At 40.3% G+C, this 19,605-nt stretch overlaps 1 protein-coding gene across 50 annotated transcripts in view; it reads left to right on the top strand.

Annotated features, from left to right (window-relative positions):
• HHLA2 (HHLA2 member of B7 family) overlaps positions 1-19,605 on the top strand; it is a 162,269-nt gene that overhangs the window by 35,460 nt on the left and 107,204 nt on the right. For 22 of the 50 annotated variants that reach the window (XM_086407830.1, XM_086407827.1, XM_086407819.1 and 19 more), the window contains one exon: positions 536-590. The gene's annotated coding sequence lies outside the window, so the exon portion shown is untranslated. Of the gene's footprint in view, positions 1-535; positions 591-3,536; positions 3,582-4,970; positions 5,134-7,266; positions 7,654-19,605 lie in introns of those variants that run through there. The other 28 variants (XR_015166381.1, XR_015166374.1, XR_015166369.1 and 25 more) reach the window with 3 other exon arrangements.

Below are 19,605 nucleotides of genomic sequence, written 5' to 3'. Positions count from 1 at the left end.
TCTGGAACCTCAGGGTTATTGTCTCCTGCTCTAAATAACTATTTAATAACCAAAAGAAACTCTCATTGCATAGTCCATTGTTTTAGAGTTGCAAAATTATTTTAAAAGTGTTCTTCACTCAATAATGTGCTTTTGGAATGTTGTAGTTACATTTGATTATGCATAGCTCTCATCCAAGAATTTAGTTCAGGAGAAATAGGACTCTGTATCTGTACATTACACTATCTATGTCCCTGTATTGCTGTTCTACAGTGAAGGAAATTCTGGTTTGTGACTGCTGGGAGGGAAGCCTGAATCCTCCCTTGTGGTGTCTGTGTGTAACTCCCTTACACAAGAGTCTTTGACTCTTCTGGTAACTGTCTCCTCTTCCGTTTTGCTGTCTTCACTATAATTTTACTTCCCCCTGCTGTGGAACAATGGTGGAACTGGGCGGGGGGCGGTGAGGTTGGAGGGGGGGGAGTCAGGGAAAGACCAGTGATAATGGGAGGACTTTATTGCATTATTCTGGCAGTGTGCCTTTTTTTTTTTTTTTAAGGTGTGGATATCATTCAGATGAGAAGGTTGGCATGTGGAGCCACTGTTCCTATGAGGTAAATACCTGGTGTCATTACCATTCTGTTACTGGGGAAATGGCCCTATTGTAAGAGAATTTCCCCCAAGGCATTCCTAAAATTCACAATGATACAGGAGGAACTTGCATTTGAGTAGATGTTTGAGTGTCTGCTATAGACAAGGGGCTTTGTTAAGGAAATCACATCCCTATATGAAATAGCCAACTCCAAGGAGGAAAGGCAGGAATAGTCTTATTGGTATTGAGAGGATGTAAAGGTCTGGCAGATACTGATCCCTGGAACTAGAAGATTCAGAGGAAGTCTTGTAAAATGCACCCGAAAGGTCAGAAGGCTGGTAAAATAGTTTCATTTCAAAGAGAAACAATTCAGTAGTTCACTGTCTACAGTGGGCCACGCACCTTATATATTGTCTTGTTTAGTCTTCTGCACCACCCTATGAGGTAGGTGTTTCCCGGGTCTCACAGAAGCTAAAGTGACAGAGAAGGGCTTCCCTATCACTGCTTCCAGGCAGACTAAGTGGAAGCACCTGTCTCTTTTTATTCCACTAAGTACAGTAAAAACCCTGAACACTGTATATAGAATAATATAAGGCTCTGAAAGGTAGAAAGAGAAAGGACAACAGGTTAGGGCATCCAGGACCCAAGGAGCTACAGTGTAGAGAATTCCTTGGGTTTTCTCTTAGCCTTCCTCCTGACCCAGGAATCGAACCCAGGTCTCCCACATGAAGGCAGATTCTTTGCCGTCTGAGCCACCAGGGAAGCCCTTGAATCCTAGACTCTGGCAACTGGAAATGCCAACAGGCATAGATGAAAGGGCCAAAACAAAAATCTGTTCTCTCTACTAAACAAATCAGAAAGGGAAATCCTAGCAAGACAGAAAACTTAGACAATAGCCTCTCAATTTATACCAAACATCACAGAAAAATGGTGGTGGGAGAACTGAGGCTTGTATTTTCTAGAGGCTGTAAGAAAGTGCCATGCCCCGCTACGGGGGTGGTGGGAGAGAAGGCTGAATAGGAAACTGGAACTTTTGTCCCTCCTAGGCAGAAAGGAGAACTTTGCCCACCCCTGAGTGCCAGCAGAGACTGTGTGGGACCCTGGAGTTCCACCCCACTCTGTAGTAGGGTTAGGTAGTTAGAATAGGAAAAAGGAATCCAAAATAGTGTTGGCTAAAAGACAAAGGAAAAAGCCCTCCAAAATGGAACAAAGGAAGGTCTGAGGACTGGAGTGAGAACCTCAGGTGAAACAAACAGCCCTCCTGACTAGCCCAATTTACATAGGGCAGGCTCAGGGGGAGGAGAAAAAAATATATAAAAAGAGGAGCCAAAATTAAGCCCCTCTCTTTTTTTGGATCAACCTGCCCTCATGCCTTGAGAATATATTTTCCTTTGTTTGTCAAATAAAACTGAGCTGTAAATGAGCTGCAACACTGGTCTACCACTTCAAATTTTTCCACGGCGAGACAGAACCAAGGAAATTACACACTCTGCGGACAGTACAGGAATGACATCCCTACCTTTCCCCACTGAATCTGTATCAGAAAAAATCAATTAAAATACAGTGTAAGAGTAAGATCTAAAGTCTCAAACTAAAAACTGTTGCTCTGCAAAAGTCTTTGTTAGAAGTATGAAAAGACAAGCTACAGACAGAAAATATTTTTAAACCATGTGTCTGACAAAGGACTAGTATTTAGAATATATAAAATGTGCTTAAAACTCAACAACAAATAAGCAAATCATTAGAAAATGAGGAAAAACATAAACAGACATTTCACTGGAATATATAAGTTAGCATGTGAAAAGATATTAACATTGTTAGGTAACAGGGAAATGCAAATTAAACTCAGAATGAAGTACTGCCTACCTATCAGAATAGCTAAATGGTGACAGCACCACATGCTGATTAAAAAATAGTGACACCAAATGCTGGTGAAGATTTAGGGAAATTGGATCACTCATATTGCTAGTGAATTACTCATACTGCTGGAGGGAATATAAATGGTACAGCTATTCTGGGAAATAAGCAGTTTCTTAAAAAAACAAAATATTCCAGCAATTGCACTCCTGGTATTTATCCCTGCAAATGAACACTGTGCTCACTCAGAACCTGTTCATAGATACTTATGGCAGATTTACTGGTAACAGCCAAAAACTGAAGTCAGCCCTCATGTCCTTCAACTAGTGAGTGGTTAAACTGTAGTACTCACACTATAGAATACTACTTAGCCTTGGAAAAGGAATGCATTAGTAACACATGCAACAGCCTGGATGAATCACCAGAGAATTCTGCTAGGTTTAAAAAGACAATCCCTAAAAGTAATACACTATCTGTACCATTTATAAGACATCCTCAAAATGACAAAATTATAGAGTGGAGAAAAGATGAATAAATTCCAGGGGTTAATGGGTTAAGTAGGGTGAGACTGCTAAGTCACTTCAGTCGTGTCCGACTCTGTGCGACCCCATAGACGGCAGCCCACTAGGCTCCTCTGTCCCTGGGATTCTCTAGGCAAGAATACTGGAGTGGGTTGCCATTTCCTTCTCCAATGCATGAAAGTGAAAAGTGAAAATGAAGTCTATCAGTCGTCCCCGACTCTTAGCAACACCAAGGACTGCAGCCTACCAGGCTCCTCTGTCCATGGGATTTTCCAGGCAAGAGTACTGGAGTGGGGTGCCATTGCCTTCGAGTAGGGTGAGAGGAGGAAGATAAATGTGCCTAAAAAGGTCCATATGAGCTAATATTGTGGTGATGGACATGTTCTGTATCTTAACTGTATGAATATCAATACCCTAGTTGTTACAGACTGAATTTTACACCTCCCCCACCAAAATTTATAGTTGAAATCCTAACTACCAAGATCTCAGAATGTAATAATATTTGGAGATTCAGTCTTTAAAGAGGTTCCTACATTGAAATGAGGTCATTAGGAAGAGTCCTAATCTAATATGAGTCATTTCCTTTTAAGAAGAAATCCTAAGACACATACAGAGGGGAGACATAAAGACCCAGCGGGGAGACAGCCATCTACACGCCAGGAGAAACCAACCTTGACAGCAAAGACCTTGAGGTGTTCAGCTCACCTGAACTTTAGCTTCTGAGGTCTCTTGACCTCAGAAGGAACCAGCCTTGCTGACAACTTGTTCTCAGATTTCAAGCCTCCAGAACAGTGACAAAATACCTTTCAGTTGTTTAAACCACCTAAACTGTGGTACTTTGTTATGGCAGTCCTAGGAAACTAACACATTCATTCTAATATTATACTAGTTTTGCAAGATGTTATCTTTCAGGGAAACTGGGTAAAGGGTACCTAGGATCTCCTTGTATTATTCCTTAACAACTGTACATTAACCTATAATTATCTCAAAAAGTGAAAAACAAAAAACAGAAGTGACTCTGTGGTTCAAACGTAGGTCTGTTGCTAAAGCTTAGACTAAAAATCTGACCCAACCTTTGACACAGTCGTGTGTCAGAGGGCCATCAATTCTGACACTGAGTCAAAAATCTAAACTATGAATTCAGACTTAGGTGATTGACATGGGTGCTGACCTAGGGGCTTAGTGGTGACAGGTCAGAGGTAGCATTTTGCACTGGGGTTTTCTGATTTTCTTAATTGTGGATCAATACTTACTGACTGCTTTCTTATAGAAAAGACATTTCATAGACCCATACCTTAGAGTTGGGAGTGACTTCAAGTTCTGTTGCTTTCATATATAAGTGAAACTACCTCACCAAATCTTAAAGGTAATTGATACCACACAGTGTTCTGTGACTTTCTATAAGTCATATGTGTAGTTTTGAATGCAACGATTTCATAGTGATTAAGAATATCTCTGGTGGCTCAGTTAATAAAGAATCCACCTGCAATGCGGGAGACCTGGGTTCAATCCGTGTGTTGGGAATATCCCCTGGAAAAGGGACTGGCTGCCGACTCCACTATACTTGCTTGGATAACCCCATGGACAAAGGAGCCTGGCAGGCTACATTCCATGAAGTCACAAAGAGTTGGACATGACTGAGCAACCTTCACTTGACTTCACTTCAGGCATATATTGCAGGTATTTTTAGTACCACATAGACCTGAAATGCATGTCAATTACATTGGGTCCTCAAATGAAAAATAGTACTTTGAACTAAAGAAATAGTCTGTTGCCATGCTTAAATAATAAAACTCTAAAAGACAAACTCTTCTGTTAAACTTGGGATACTTCTGTCTGTTTCTTATGTGGTAAGGGATTTTTGTAAGGACTTTCAGAGGTAATTTTGACTTTGCAAGTGTTTTGCTTTATATGCTGACTTTGGAAATTAACCTCCTCATAAAATCCAATCCCACTTTGCTATTTTGACACTTCTTTTGTCTGAAAGTATTCATTAACATTTCACATAATTGCCCCGTTTCCAGAGCAAGTATATAATTTCCTACAGAGTGACGACTTCATAATGCATATCCAATAAAGTCCATCCTGTCTCCCAGTATTTGATGCCTTAGTCTTACCATGAGCTCCAGAGAGATTTTTCTGCTGTGGAACCTGTTGAAACTTGTTGACCATTTGCACCATTACAAGGTGACCACTGGTGGTGGCTGTTTGTAATGTCTACTGTTCCTCAGTCATTGTTGTTCTGTGAACATCTGGCTCTTTTCTGTGCACTCCAACTGATTGTTGCCAAGTCAACATAGTATAAGATTTTAAGCAAAATTGATCAGAGCACTTTCATAATTTTGTTTTTACCAAGACAGTCATGTAAATGTGAATCTAATTTTGATTATAATATTGGAGAATAGGGAAAGCCATGACAGTGTACCTATGGAAAGCTATGTTCTAGTGGAATACAAAGTGAAAAGATGGGCTTATTGAAACAAAGATATTCTATTTTTTGACTAAGGAGTGAATTACTTAGAGCTTCAATAATTTTTTAAAATTGTGCATCACCAATGCAATGGACATGGACTTGGGCAAACTTCTGGAGGTGGTGAGGGTTAGGGAGGCCCAGCACGCTTATATCCATGGGGTCTCAAAGAGTCAGACGTGACTGGGCAACTGAACAACAAAAACAATACATATTTTTCCTCAGGAATTAAAAGCAGTCATGAAAACTGATTTCACTTTATTATTTTTTCCACTGACATGACCTGTTATTTTTATGTTCAAGCAAACTACACTTTAAATGTTCTTTAAAAATTGTATTATTATTAATTATGTGGATAATTCTGGTGTTCATGGAAGTAACTGAGGCCTATTTATAGGTATATCTGCTTTAGACTTTGAGAGAAATAGATTCCTCAGCCACTCTGTATTGACTCTTGTGTGTACTTTTGGAAACCCTGGAAAAAATCCAGTTTTTCCACATTGATGAATGTGTCAGCCAGTATATCTGAGATTCATAAGCTGGGTCTTGATTTCTTTGCTTCATATTTATAACATAATACACAGCATCTCAATCTTTAGTGACAAGCAATCACAGCAATGTTTACATTCAGGTTGCTTGATTTCTGGTGTCTGTCAAATATTATAAAATGATCTTTGTTGGCTTTTAAATCAGAAGCATTGTGGCTAACTGATCTGATAGTCTGCATAAGCTGCATAGAACTGTTCCTTTTGGTACTACTACTTATACTTAGATTTTTCCTTTCCAAATCAAAAATAGTTTCACATTCAGCAGTTGGTTTTCTGAATACTGTGCTGATATGTGAAGCTGATAACAATATGGTACTTTGTCCAAGAGATTTTCTTAATTTTTTAACCAGAAACAGAGAAGATGATCATGTTCCATCTTTATAAAATTAGTGAAAGCAACCCCCATTAATACATATATGTATAGATAATTACAGTGGATGAACATTGGTATTATTGCTATTATAAACCTCAAAGCTATAAGGACATCATTGTGTTTTCTCCATTCTGTAAGACTGTAAACCATCAATATATACATAAAATAAGAAGCCATAAGAATTAAGTTTTTACTTTTTATTAGAAAACATAGGATGAAAAGAAAACAGCCAGGAAGGTTTATAGATGTAGAACTCTCTGAACTGATCCTAGAAATGTCACTGGGTAGTTATAGCTACTTCTAGCTATTTTAAGTCATCTGCAAAAGGGCAATTTATGTATTTCTTTTCATATTTACATATACATCATTCTTCTTAAGTGATCACTACCTTAAAAGTAACCACAATTTTCCCTTATTAACCACCTAATGTGTGCAAGGCTGAATAGAATTTATGGAAGTTATACTTGATATTCAAATATTAAGTCTTGAGGCTGTTCTTTGTGATTGTAAGTGGAAAAAAGAGTATTGAGTTTTAGCTCTGGTGATTGATAGGGTAATAAGAATGAACCAGAAAATCAAAAGAATGTTTTCATAGCCTTAAGTAATTGGGTTTCTCCAAGAAGCAGAGCCTGAGCTAAGTCTTTCATGCAAGTAGTTGAACTGAGGAAGGGAACCCAAATGGTGGAGGGCCCTGAGAAGAGTGAAAGAAGGAAGGAAAGAGGGAGGGTGAACCCAAGGGTGTTCTTGAGTTAACAGTTCCCGTGGGTAGCTGGGGCTTTGTCCTGGTGGGGGAGGCATGTTTTAAGGAACCATGTAGAAAACTTTCAAAATGGTCAACAAGAGACCCTGAAGAAAGGAAAACCTTGACCCCTCCAGGCTGCAAATGAACATTGAAGGGTGTTAATTTTCTCTCCTTTATGACTCTCTAGGAAACAGAATCCCTGGGATGAACAAGATAGACACACAGAATGGAAGAATAGACACACAGAATTGCACATGGAAGCAATTTTAAATGATAACACACTATAAAACTGAAGATTGTTGAGGCTGTTCTATACATGAGATGTGTGAAAATACAAGGAAAACAGAGAACAAAGAGGAGGTCACAGATAGAATCTTGAAGAATGAGAAGCCCCAGCATCCGATGTGACAATTCTGTAGCTGCCATGGGCCAGGACAGGAAGAAATGCACAAACGATGACAGACATCACGTTTAGCATCTAGGAAAACAAGGGTGTGAATTTAACAGATCAAATTTTCTACTAGCTAGTACTAGGAGATTGTTTCTTGTTAGAAATAAAAATTGATAGAACTGATTTAGCAAATGCCTAATATATAATGCTTAGTCTGCCTTTCAGACCAATTTAAGATTGTCTAAATTTTAGTCATGTCTGTCTACTCCTCCACGTTAGAGCTCAAATTCACTTTCTTCTGCAGTGTTTTGACAGTTGAAAGACTCTGGTTGGATTATTAATTTCAGCCGTATTTGATCTCTGAGGATTCAGCAGTAACTACTCTCCCATCCTCAAGTTACACGACAGTTATACTTTTATTTCTTCAGAACTTTTGCAAATTTAATAAGTGTTAAATGCCAGTGTTACTTTAAATTCTCTTCTGAGCCTTAGAGTAGGTGCATATGCATGATAGATACGATCAATGTTAACAATATTCCATATGCCATTTCTCCTCCCAGCAACTTGAAGACATTATGTAGGAACTTGGCAGAGGAGAATCCAAACTGATACATACTTGGATTGGTAACAGCTGTCAGAGTTTAACAATAGAACCTCTGCAAGCAGTGACCCTGTGGGCTTCCCTAATCTAGTTCCTAATGGCTCATCCTGCTTCCTTTCATGTACCCCTTCCTGGAGAGGCAGTGACAAATCCATCTCAAGGGAAAGGTGCATAACCTACAGCTGTTGATCTAGTCTTTAGTTATAGTATAAATGTTGAGTTGAGGTAACTTTCTCTGTGACATTAACTTCAGAGCAACCCTCATCTCTCATCTATTGATATTCTTAAAAACCGTAATTCTATTTTTACTTCAGCTTTAACAGTCTCTGCATAATAAATACCTATATGGTATTTCATCTTAAGACTTCAAAAATGTTCAAAGACTATCTGGTTCTTCTATTTTGAGATTCCGTGAAAGTCTGTTCTCCCCATGTGTGGGCTTTAGGATCTTAGCTATTTCCTTAAACTAATATTAGAGTGGCTGTGATGTATGAGGAACTGTGTGGCCCTGGGGACTCAGAGGTGAAAGCTGGGATTGCCTTTGTTTGATCTTATTTCATAATGAATCTTATTAAATAGTGATTTAAGTTGGCATGGGTGACTTTGGGGATCCTGGGAGGGGAACAGCAACCTCCAATTCAGCTTTCAGGGAGTAGTAAAAGACTCACCACTGGTGAGAGCTGAGTAGAAGAAGGAGGGAGAGGAAGTGGGAAGAGTTCCCCCTCCCGCAATGTACCTTGCCTTCCCCTCCAAGTGTCTCCATTGACAGGCGGCTAAGTGGATGCGGGCAGTAATGCACAGAGGCTAGATAGTCAGCCAGGGCCACAGGATCAAGGACTTGGTATGCCTTTTGATCAGACAAGAGAGTCCTGCTGAAGTCCTTTCAAAGAGTCTAATGTCCTTGTGAAGTAACAAGCAAATACTGACCACCTACTATGTGCTAGTATGTAGTAGGCACATTGCTAGTTGGGGTTACAGGAGTGAGTAAAGCATGATGCCTAGTGTCTTCCACATGCGTGAGTGTATGTGTGAGAGAGAAAAGTAAACACCCAATAATTATAATAGCAATAGCATAAATCAGAGGCATGCACTGCTAAGGTCTCCCCACGGAGTTCAGGGGAGTCTTTACAAAGAAAGCTATTCTCTGAAGCTGAGTTTGTTCATCTTGAGTATGCTCCCAGTCAGAACTGCAATGAGAATTGTAGGTGCAGATGTGCTGTGACTCTGTGCAAGGTTATGGCTCTTTTGCATGGCACCATCAGCACTCGCTGCAATCAGCAGCAGGTGATTGTAGTAATCTAGCCAACTAGATAGGCTTGCTCTGCACCTGGAGACCAGAGAGCAGTCCCACCCCAGAGAGGTTGCCTGGGTCTTGCTGATGGTGAAGGATGGCATGCAAAGCATGATACCAAAGGGGCCAGCTGCTCCATTATACTATCTGTAACTGGGCGTCCTGATTTCTGGACTTTAAACATCTGTATTGACCCTGATCTGCATAGGGTCAGGAGTCTTGCATTACATTATTGGTTTCCTTGAACTATCATAGGCAAGTAATCAAATACACCTTTAGACTTCGCTTTCTGACTCAGACTGTATTCATCAGTACAACCTCTCACACCTGAATTCAACCTGTATTCTTATGAACTGCTTAGTGATATGGACTTCTGGGAGGCCTACACTTCTAAGTAAGGTAAGATTTTTTTCCTAAGTTGTATGTACCTAAAACTTAAAATAGGGCAAGAATGACACAAAAATTATTTTTCTGTTAATAAAAAATTGTGACTGTTTTTTGTAACTGTGAATTCTAGATTGATTTAGGGCAGATATCTACAGTTGCAAAAAATGTGCTTACTAAAAGGTTTTCTTGGAGGATCATGCTGAAATATTTCAAATAATTTAGCAAAAATGGTAAAACACAAAGGACAGACATCATAATCTTCTGATAAAGTTGTGAAAGAGGGATGAGAAATGTTTGTTCTGAAAAGTATTTAGGGAAATTCGTGTCTGAGAGTGTATTCTCACCTCTGATTATTCCTCTGGTTACACTACAGAAGCTTGTTAGCTGACCCAAGGATACATCTTTTCTCCCTGTGTGGGGGAAGAAAAAGAAATGTGGTTTATCTAGCAGAATCAAGTGACTTTTGAATTCTAAAATAAGAAGCTGAAGTTGGCTACTTATTTACACTGTCTCAAGGGAGTCATTAAGTAAAGCTCCTTTTTAATACCTAAGAAAGGACTTAACAAATTAAGATTTAATTCTCATTAGATTTATGTTGTTTGGGACTTGGGACATTAGAAAAAAAATACTAAAAGATAATTTATGTTTTTGTGTTGCTGCTACCTAAGAAGGAAAACTAGATTTTCCACATTTCCCCAAACTGTGGAGGAAATCCTTCTGTCTAAACAGTAAACTGGTGTCATCTCCCAGATTTATAAGCAAATTTTCTTTTTTTTTATATAAGCAAATTTTCATGAAAAGTTATAATAAGTTGTGGTGGTTAGGATCATAATCTCTAGGGGCAAATAATCCTTGACATGAATACCAGTTCCACCATTAAGCAATTGTATATTTTTCTCTGAGGCTTAGTTTCTTAATTTTTAAAGTGAGGTAGACAGGACCTCTGAGGTTTGCTATGAAGAAGCAAACTGTATTTAAAGTGCTTAGCAACATGCCTGGTGTGTAGAACATGTTCCATAAATATTGATCATTATTATTTCAGAATATAGATAAGACGAATAATTTCCTAATCACATTGTAACATGATATTTTAATATACTCTCATAAAACTGAGAATCCTGAACTTAAGTAAATTAGGCTCCTTGGAGGAAAGTTCTGCCCAGTTTCAGTCTGTCCCCCCCAACCCACCCCCTTCCCCCCGCCACTGCCCATTTCCCACCTCAGCACGCTCTATCAGCTGGTTTGTGCTGGAGAAGGCACCAATTCCTGGATTTAGTTTTCTTCCAGACACATAGACAAGACCAACGTTGTATGAATATTTTGATCAGTAACTGGGGATCCTGGGCAGCTGCTCCCTGCTGTGGTCAGTAACTAAGTATACATTGTATAGTAAGGAAATCATAGGTGTCTGGGTCAATGAGAAATTCCCAGACACTTGCAGGAGTGGAAATTTTGTTCTAAACTTACATTACAGCATCCTCTTGGATGCTTTAAATGAATATCTGTAACTGACTTCCAACTCCAGACATGTAGAGATTTCCCCAGCAGCAGTTCAGGGGCTACCAAACTGCCCAGTCACTCCTTGATTTAGTTTAAGCCCTAGGAAAACCAAATTGCCTACTCAGGAAAATTCCAGTCCTTCTCAGACTTCTCCCAGGTAAGACTGGCCCTTGGGTGTACACTCCCTAGGACTATGACCTGACTTTCCTAGGATAGAAAACTAGGGTCCAAGTTCATTCCACTTAACTGGAGCTATAAACATATGTCATCCTAAAACTCCTGCTATTCTTGCTTTGTTTAACTTTAGGTTCTCCTAACAACACACTCTCTTTCTCACATATGTACGCCTTTCATTTGTATTCAGTTGTGTTAAAGCATTCAAAATACCTCAAATTTGGCCCAAAGCAAAGTTCCCAGTAAATATTTTAGGGTCTCTTTTACTCCATGATTTTAAAAAAATGTATGTATTTGTTTCTTTTGTGATAGAGTTTACCCTTGGAGGCTTGCTTTTCTCTGAAATTCCTTTCCATCAGGTCTCTGTGATAATGCCCTCTATTGCATTCCTCTCTGTTGAAGAATCAGATGTAGCTAAAAGGGGCAGCTGTTTATCATCTGTTCAGAATTTTTCTCTGTAAAGCCTGCTAAATGTCCCTTCAGAGGGTTACTTTTAAATTTTGAGTAGTGGAGGCTTGCTCTTCCTTTGCTGATCTTGGAACCTTGTATTTTATAAATTGTACATCACTCCTTATCAGCTGTTTAAGAGTTCAGACTAAGAATTCCCAATCAACCAGATATTGAGATAACAACCAGAGATATGTAAAAGTACGTTTACGTTAATGCTTTCTGTTTCATATGTGTCTTTGCCGTGGCCACCCAGATTCTGTCCTACATACCATCTTTGACTAATGGGGTTCTTTTTATCCAGTATAATATAGATTAGAGGCAGTGTGGAGACCACTTTCTAAAGAGAAAAGCTTTCTCTTTCTGCCTCATCTTCTATCTGCCTTAGCTGAAATCACTAGAATGTCCTGTCAATTCATTGATTTGTACAAGATCAATGTTACTGACTTCAGTAATATTTCTATCTGTTGGATAATAAAGTTCAATATCATTTCAAATTAAGAAAGTAAGTATTCTCTTGGAAAACACCACTGTCTTATACAAAGTTCAGTACTTCATTAAATGTTCTTTCCCAGTAATATGTTTAAAAGTTTACTCATTGTTTTGGCACTACCTTAGCCATATTTTTCCTTTTAAACCCAGTCTGGTTAAACTGGGCCTCCCTTCTCATGCTATCCCAGATCACCTAATCTCTACCTCAGTCTGCATTAAGTATTTTTAAGAAACACATAAAATAGACTTTCTTAATTTATACATTCTTTGAATCATTTCATCTAATCATTTGATCTCGAAAGAATTTACTATACCTCTTTTTAAAGCTGTGCTATATTTTTTAAAACCCTAAACATTTAATGATCTTTTACCTATAATTATGTAAGCAATTTTTACTGTAATTTTTGATACAATTGCACAAATCCTTTCAAACTGTTTCTAAGAAACACAGGCATCAAGCTAAAATATTTAGCAAAGATGTCTCATTTGTTTAAAGCATTATAAATGTAAATTAACACAAAACCAAGATGCCCCTTTTTATTAGCAAAATATTGAAAATATCTAGTGCTGGCAGGTCTTGGAGTATGACAAGCACTTCCAAACCCGGCTAAGGTATATTGCAAAAACCTGTTTGAAAGCAATGTCTTAATAAATATAGAGCATATATAACCTTGGGCTTCCCATGTCACACAAGTGGTAAAGGATCCACCTACCAATGCAGGAGACTCAGGTTCGATCCCTGGATCAAGAAGAGCCCCCGGAGAAGGAAATGGCAACCCACTCCAGTGTTCTTGCCTGGAAAATTCCACTGATGTAAGAGCCTGGTGGACTACAGTCACGGGGTTGCAAAGAATTGGAGACAACTGAGTGCACACGTGTTGATAAATAATCCTAGAGTCAATTTCAAATTCATAAAATGCTAAGACATTGTAAAAAGCATCCTCTACCTAGTCAGTTACAGGAAAGATCATCTCCTAGGGGGTATATTGAAATAGAGTCCTAAGAACTAAGATGTGGTTGGTTATTAATTTTTTCCCTCTAAAATACATTTTTTTGCCTGTGGAAGCTTTCAGTTCAGTTCAGTCGCTCAGTCGTGTCCAACTCTTTGCAACTTCGTGAATTACAGCATGCCAGGCCTCCCTGTCCATCACCAACTCCCAGAGTTCACTCAGACTCACGTCCATCGAGTCAGTGATGCCATCCAGCCATCTCATCCTCTGTCGTCCCCTTCTCCTCCCGCCCCCAACCCCTCCCAGCATCAGAGTCTTTTCCAATGAGTCAACTCTTCGCATGAGGTGGCCAAAGTACTGGAGTTTCAGCTTTAGCATCATTCCTTCCAAAGAAATCCCAGGACTGATCTCCTTTAGAATGGACTGGTTGGATCTCCTTGCAGTCCAAGGGACTCTCAAGAGTCTTCTCCAACACCACAGTTCAAAAGCATCAATTCTTCAGCACTCAGCTTTCTTCACAGTCCAACTCTCACATCCATACATGACCACTGGAAAAACCATAGCCTTGACTAGACGAACCTTTGTTGGCAAAGTAATGTCTCTGCTTTTCAATATGCTGTCTAGGTTGGCCATAACTTTTAGGCAATAAAAATATGAGTATTTTTTATTCCCAGTACTCTTATCCTTTTTGATTATAAGGCAAAAAAGTCTTTGGCAACTTCTAAAACTCTATTTGATAGTTGTTGGTAAGGTGGGGTCAGGGCTCATTTCTGAATTCCAAGGCTTAAATAACAGTTAAAACTTATTTATGTACTATATGTTAGACATTATTCTGAATACTTTTATACACATTCATTTGCTTAATCCTCCAAACCATCTAAGAGATTTTCTCCATTTTTGTCCAGTGCCACAGAGTCAAGAGCCAGGATTTATGTCCCAACAATCTTATTCCTTATTTAAAGGGTGTTAGTTGCTCAGGTATGCTCAACTCTGTGACCCCATGGACTGTGCCCTGCCAGGCTCCTCTGTCCATGGAATTTTCCAGGCAAGAATGCTGGAGTGGGTTGCTATGCCCTTCTCCGGGGGATCTTCCCAACCCAGGTATTGAACCCTGGTCTCCTGCATTGCAGGAGGATTCTTTACCATCTGAGCCCCCAGGGAAGCCCAGACTGAACATGTTAGTTGCTCAGACATGTCCAACTCTTTGTGACCCCATGGACGGAAGCCTTCCAGGCTCTACTGTCCATGAAATTCTCCATTCCCTTCTCCAGGAGATCTTTCTGACCCAGGGATCAAACCCAGGTCTCCTGCATTGCAGGCAGATCTGAGCCATCAGAGACCTTCTCAAACTAAGCCATCTTTTTTGGTCTTTCTCAATAAGATAAATCATGTTGTGCTTATATCCCTTCTGCTCAGGTATCATCAGACATAGATGACTGGTCATATTGTGACAAACTGGTCTATCCTATAATCAGTTGCCATAATTGTTTCTAGTTTTCACCTGTACAGTATGTATTTAATATTTATTCACAAGCAAGGGTATATTCAAAATATTTATAAACCCTTGAGGCAGGGACACTAGCCAGTCAGTGGGGACACCACCCAATCAGAATGCAAACAGCATTAAATAATCAGTAGGGTAGTATGGATATAAAAGGGATAGGTGTCAATCTACTCCACAACCAACTCCAGACTATCCAGGCATGTCTGGGTACCTCAGGAAAACAAGCAGCTAAGTTTATCACTGACAGTGTACATTATGTTTAAAGATTGCATGTGAGATTAACCTTTGGAATTTGATAAAGACTCCATAATTATAACTGCAAAGCAAATCTTTCTGTATCTTGTGTTGTTTCCCCCAGGAATTGAAGACTCTAGTTCTCTTTGGACCTTCAGTTCACTTTTAGATATTCTTTGTTTTATTACTTTGAGAGAACCATCTTTAATAGGAATATACTGGCAAGACTGTCTTAATTGTTAAATACATGCTCAGCAGTACAGCCCGTCCTTCCTCCAGTACAAACTCCATATGTGGGTGTACACTTTGTGCTTCAAGGCCAAACTTGCCTATTACTCCAGGGGATTGGAATTCACTCTTTCTACCAGATCTAATCTCTTGAATCTACTTGTCATCTCCACTGTATAATCATAAGGGATTTGATTTAGGCCATACCTGAGTGGTCTAGTGGTTTTTCCTACATTCTTCAATTTCTTCCTTAATTATGCAATAAGGAGCTCATGATATGAGCCACAGGGTTGAGCCACAGTCAGCTCCCATTCTTGTTTATTCTGACTGTATCAAGAGCTTTTCCATTTTAAGTTGCAAAGAATATAATCAATCTGATTTCAGTATTAACCATCTGGTGATGTTCATGTGTAAAGTCATCTCTTATGTTGTTGGAAAAGGCTGTTGGCTATGACCAGGGTGTTCTCTTGTCAAAATTCTGTTAGTCTTTGCCCTGCTTCATTTTGTGCTTCAAGGCCAAACTTGCCTGTTACTCCAGGTATCTCTTGATTTCCTACTTTTGCATTCTAATCCCCTGTGTTGAAAAGGACATCCTTTTTTAGTGTTAGTTCTAGAAGGTCTTGTAGGTTTTCACAGAACCACAGCTTCTTTGGCATTAGTGATTAGGGCATAGACTTGGATTACTGGGATGTTGAATGTTTTGTCTTGGAAACAGACCAAGATCATTCTGCCATTTTTCGGACTCTTTTATGGACTATGAGGGCTACTCAATTTCTTCTAAGGTATTCTTGCCCATAGTAGTAGATTTAATGATCATCTGAATTAAATTAACCCATTCTCATCCATTTTAATTTCACTGATTCCTAAGATATCATTGTTTACTCTTGCCATCTCCTGCTTGACCATGTTCAATTTACCTTGATTCATGGACCTAACATTCCAGGTTCCTATGCAATATTGTTCTTTACCATATTGGACTGCTCTTTCATTACAACTGAGTGTTGTTTCCACTTTGGCCTGGTCTCTTCATTCTTTCTGGAGCTATTTGTCTGCTCTTCCCCAATAGCATATGCATATTGGACACCTACCAACCTGGGGGACTCATCTTCCGGTGTCATATCTTTTTTGCCTCTTCATACTGTTCATGTGGTTCTGAAGGCAAGAATGCTGAAGTGGTTTGCCATTCCCTTCTACAGTGGACCATGTTTGGTCAGAACTCTTCACCATGACCTGTCCATCTTCAGTGTCCCTACACAGCATGTGGCTCATAGTTTCTTTGAGTTACACAAGGCTGTGATCCATGTGATCATTTTGGTTCACTTTCTGTGATTGTTGTTTCTGTTCTAGAGGCTGTAGGATTATATTTCTTGCTTTTTCTATCTGCCCTCTGGTAGATGAGGCTGAGCCTTGTGCAAGCTTCCTGATGGGAGGGACTGACTGAGGGGAACCTAGGTCTTGCTCTGGTGGGCAGGGCCATGCTCAGTACACCTTTAATTCAAATTCTGCTGATGAATGGGGCTGTGCTCCCTCCCTGTTAGTTGTTTGGCCTGAGGTGACTCAGTCCAGGAGTCTATAGACTGTTTGGTAGTGAGAATGTTAACAGCCTCAGTAGGGAGGCCTGAGGTCCCCAAGGGGCAGGAGGAAATAAAACTGCAAATGGCAAACTTTTTTTTTTTTTTCCTTTCTCTTTTAATCCTGTGTTGTTATGGAGACACCTGGCTCCACCTGAACTGAACTTTATCTCAGACCTTGAGCTAACCAATGCATTTTTCTCATGGAAGTATCTTTCTTAAGCTATGTTAATGAACTATGTATTTGCTTGGAAATTTGCCTTTCTTCAAGGTTCCTGTCAATTGTTTTATGGCCCTGAATGACTCACCTTGTGCCAATGTTATCTCAAAGTGCATGTTGTGGGTGAGGGGCCTGATGCAACTCTCTCAGTTTTGAGGCATTTCCTTTCTCTAACTAGCAGCTTGCTAAAAGGTATATAACTCCTTGCTAAAAACTAGCAAGTGGGCACTCTTTCTGTCCCCCTTCTTATGTCTATGTCAAAAGGTTTCCCTGTCTCTTTTATACTTTAATAAAACTTTATTACACAAAAAGCTCTGAGCAATCAAGCCTCGTCACTGGCCCAGGATTGAATTCCTCTCCTCCAAAAGCCAAGAATCCCAGGGTCATGGCTTGTAGCAGCAACCTTTCATCTTGGTGGCTCATCCAGAATTCTTCAGGACAAGGTAAAGATGCTCAGAGATTTAGTTCTTTGTTCTCCTAGTAAACACGTTTTCTGCTTTACCTTACTAACTCTACAGTGTGCCTGTGTGTGTGATTGATTGAAAGAGATGCACAAGCAAGTGCAAAGCAAGAGCTGTGTCCTAATCTGCGGTTCCACGGTGACCTCCTATGGTTTATGGCAGAAACCCTGTCAGGGGATTATACCAACCTGCTAATGTCAAGAGGCACTGAATGTTTCCTCCAGGGGAGCAGCCAGACATAGATGAAGCCTGTGGACCGAACGCTCCTTTCTCAGTGAAACTTTCCGGTCTCTTTGACCACTTCATAACGGTCTGGGAATTGAAACTACTAACCTAATCTGTCAGGTCATCCACTTGCAAGGGACTTGTGATCCATGCTGTTACTGTGTACTTTTACTTAGACCCCAAGTATAGAAGTGCCTAGCCTTGCTAGGAGCTGAAAGTTACAAGAATACATTCAGGAGTGAGGTGGAGCTCTGGCTCCAGGAACGTCTCTCAGGCTAGAGGTCACTCTCTTGGCTGCCTGCCTCAGGGGCCAGCAACCTGAAAGAGAGTTTTTGTCATGGCTATGCCTCTGATCTATGTAGATAGATGCACTGCTGGTGACCATGAGGTTTTTGAGGGCACAGATCAGGGATTACAGTATCTAGTCAGATTGGATGTGCAATGGGCTTCTTCCTTTGGTAATGCTAGCTCTTAGTGGACCAGAGGAGGCTCTCAGGTGGCTTTTGTCTCAACTCCTTAGGTATTCTTTCTGTGGAATCTGTGGAAATGAACTGGAAGGATTGGCCCTAATAGCTCGAGGACAAAAATCACTTTTTCCTCTCTGGCCAGCCCTCCAAAAGGATTTATAACACCATGTGTTCCAGGAAGGAGGACCCCTTCCAGGGCCCGAAACTAGGCTCTTGTCTAACACTTGGAAATGAATTGTCTGAGGAGACACATGTGCTGACAAAGCAAGAGATTTTATTGGGAAGGAGCACCTGGGTGGAGAGCAGTAGGGTAAGGGAACCCAGGAGAACTGCTCTGCCGCGGGGCTCGCAATATCGGGTTTTATGGTGATGGGAATAGTTTCCGGGTGGTCTTTGACCAATCGTTCTAATTCAGAGTCTTTCCTGGTGGCACACGCATCACTCAGCCAAGATGGATGCTAGCGAGAGGGATTCTGGGAAGTGGACGGACACATGGTGTCTCCTTTAGACCTTTCCCAAACTCTTCCGGTTGGTGGTGGCTTATTAGTTCCGAATTCCTTATCGGGATCTCCTGTCATAAAACAACTCATACAAATGGTTACCTGGCCAGGGTGGGTGGTTTCAATCAGTGTGCTTCCCCTAACACATACACCTCCCAAGATTGCTGCTGCCACCATGGTTGGCCTCTGCTGACCTATGCCTCTGCAGGAATCCCCCCAAACACTCAAGGCAGGTCTGACTCAGTCTCTTGTGGGGTCACTTCTCCTTTTCCCTGGGTCCTGGTGCACATAAATTTTTGGTTGTGCCCTCCAAGAGTCTCTGCTTCCCCAAGTCCTGTGAAAGCTCTATAATCAAATCCCACTGTCCTTCAAAGTTAGATTCCCTGGGGATTCCCAGTCCATTAGCTGGATCCACAGGTCAGGAAGTCTGATGTGGGGCCTAGAACCTTTGCAACAGCGTTAGAACTTCTTTAGTATTACTGTTTTCCAGTTGTGGGTCGCCCACCCGACGGGTATGAAATTTGATTTTAATGCAGTTGTTCCTCTCCTGCCATCTCTTTATGGCTTCTGCTTTGTGCTTTGTGCTTGGACATGGGTTAGCTTTTTTTTTGATAGGTTCCATCATCTTCCTGTCGATGGTTGTTCAGCAGCTAGTTGAAATTTTGGTGTTCTTACAGGAGAAGATGAGCACAAGTCCTTTTACTCCACCATCTTGATTTGAGGTTAATAGCAGGTGTTTTATACTTAGGCCTTGCCATTGGTTATGAATTTGCAATAAATAATTATTTAATTCCTTGCCCCACAGTGTACTCATCTATAAAATGGTCACATTAGTATGTACTTTATAGCGTTGTTGCTGGGATCACGTGAAGAAATGTTTATA

Source organism: Bos grunniens, chromosome 1, assembly GCF_055505025.1.
Source record: "Bos grunniens cultivar Pamir isolate PY7600 chromosome 1, Bosgru_T2T1.0, whole genome shotgun sequence".
In the NCBI taxonomy this organism is placed as follows: domain Eukaryota; kingdom Metazoa; phylum Chordata; class Mammalia; order Artiodactyla; family Bovidae; genus Bos; species Bos grunniens.
This window is presented reverse-complemented; position numbering and strand designations above follow the sequence as displayed.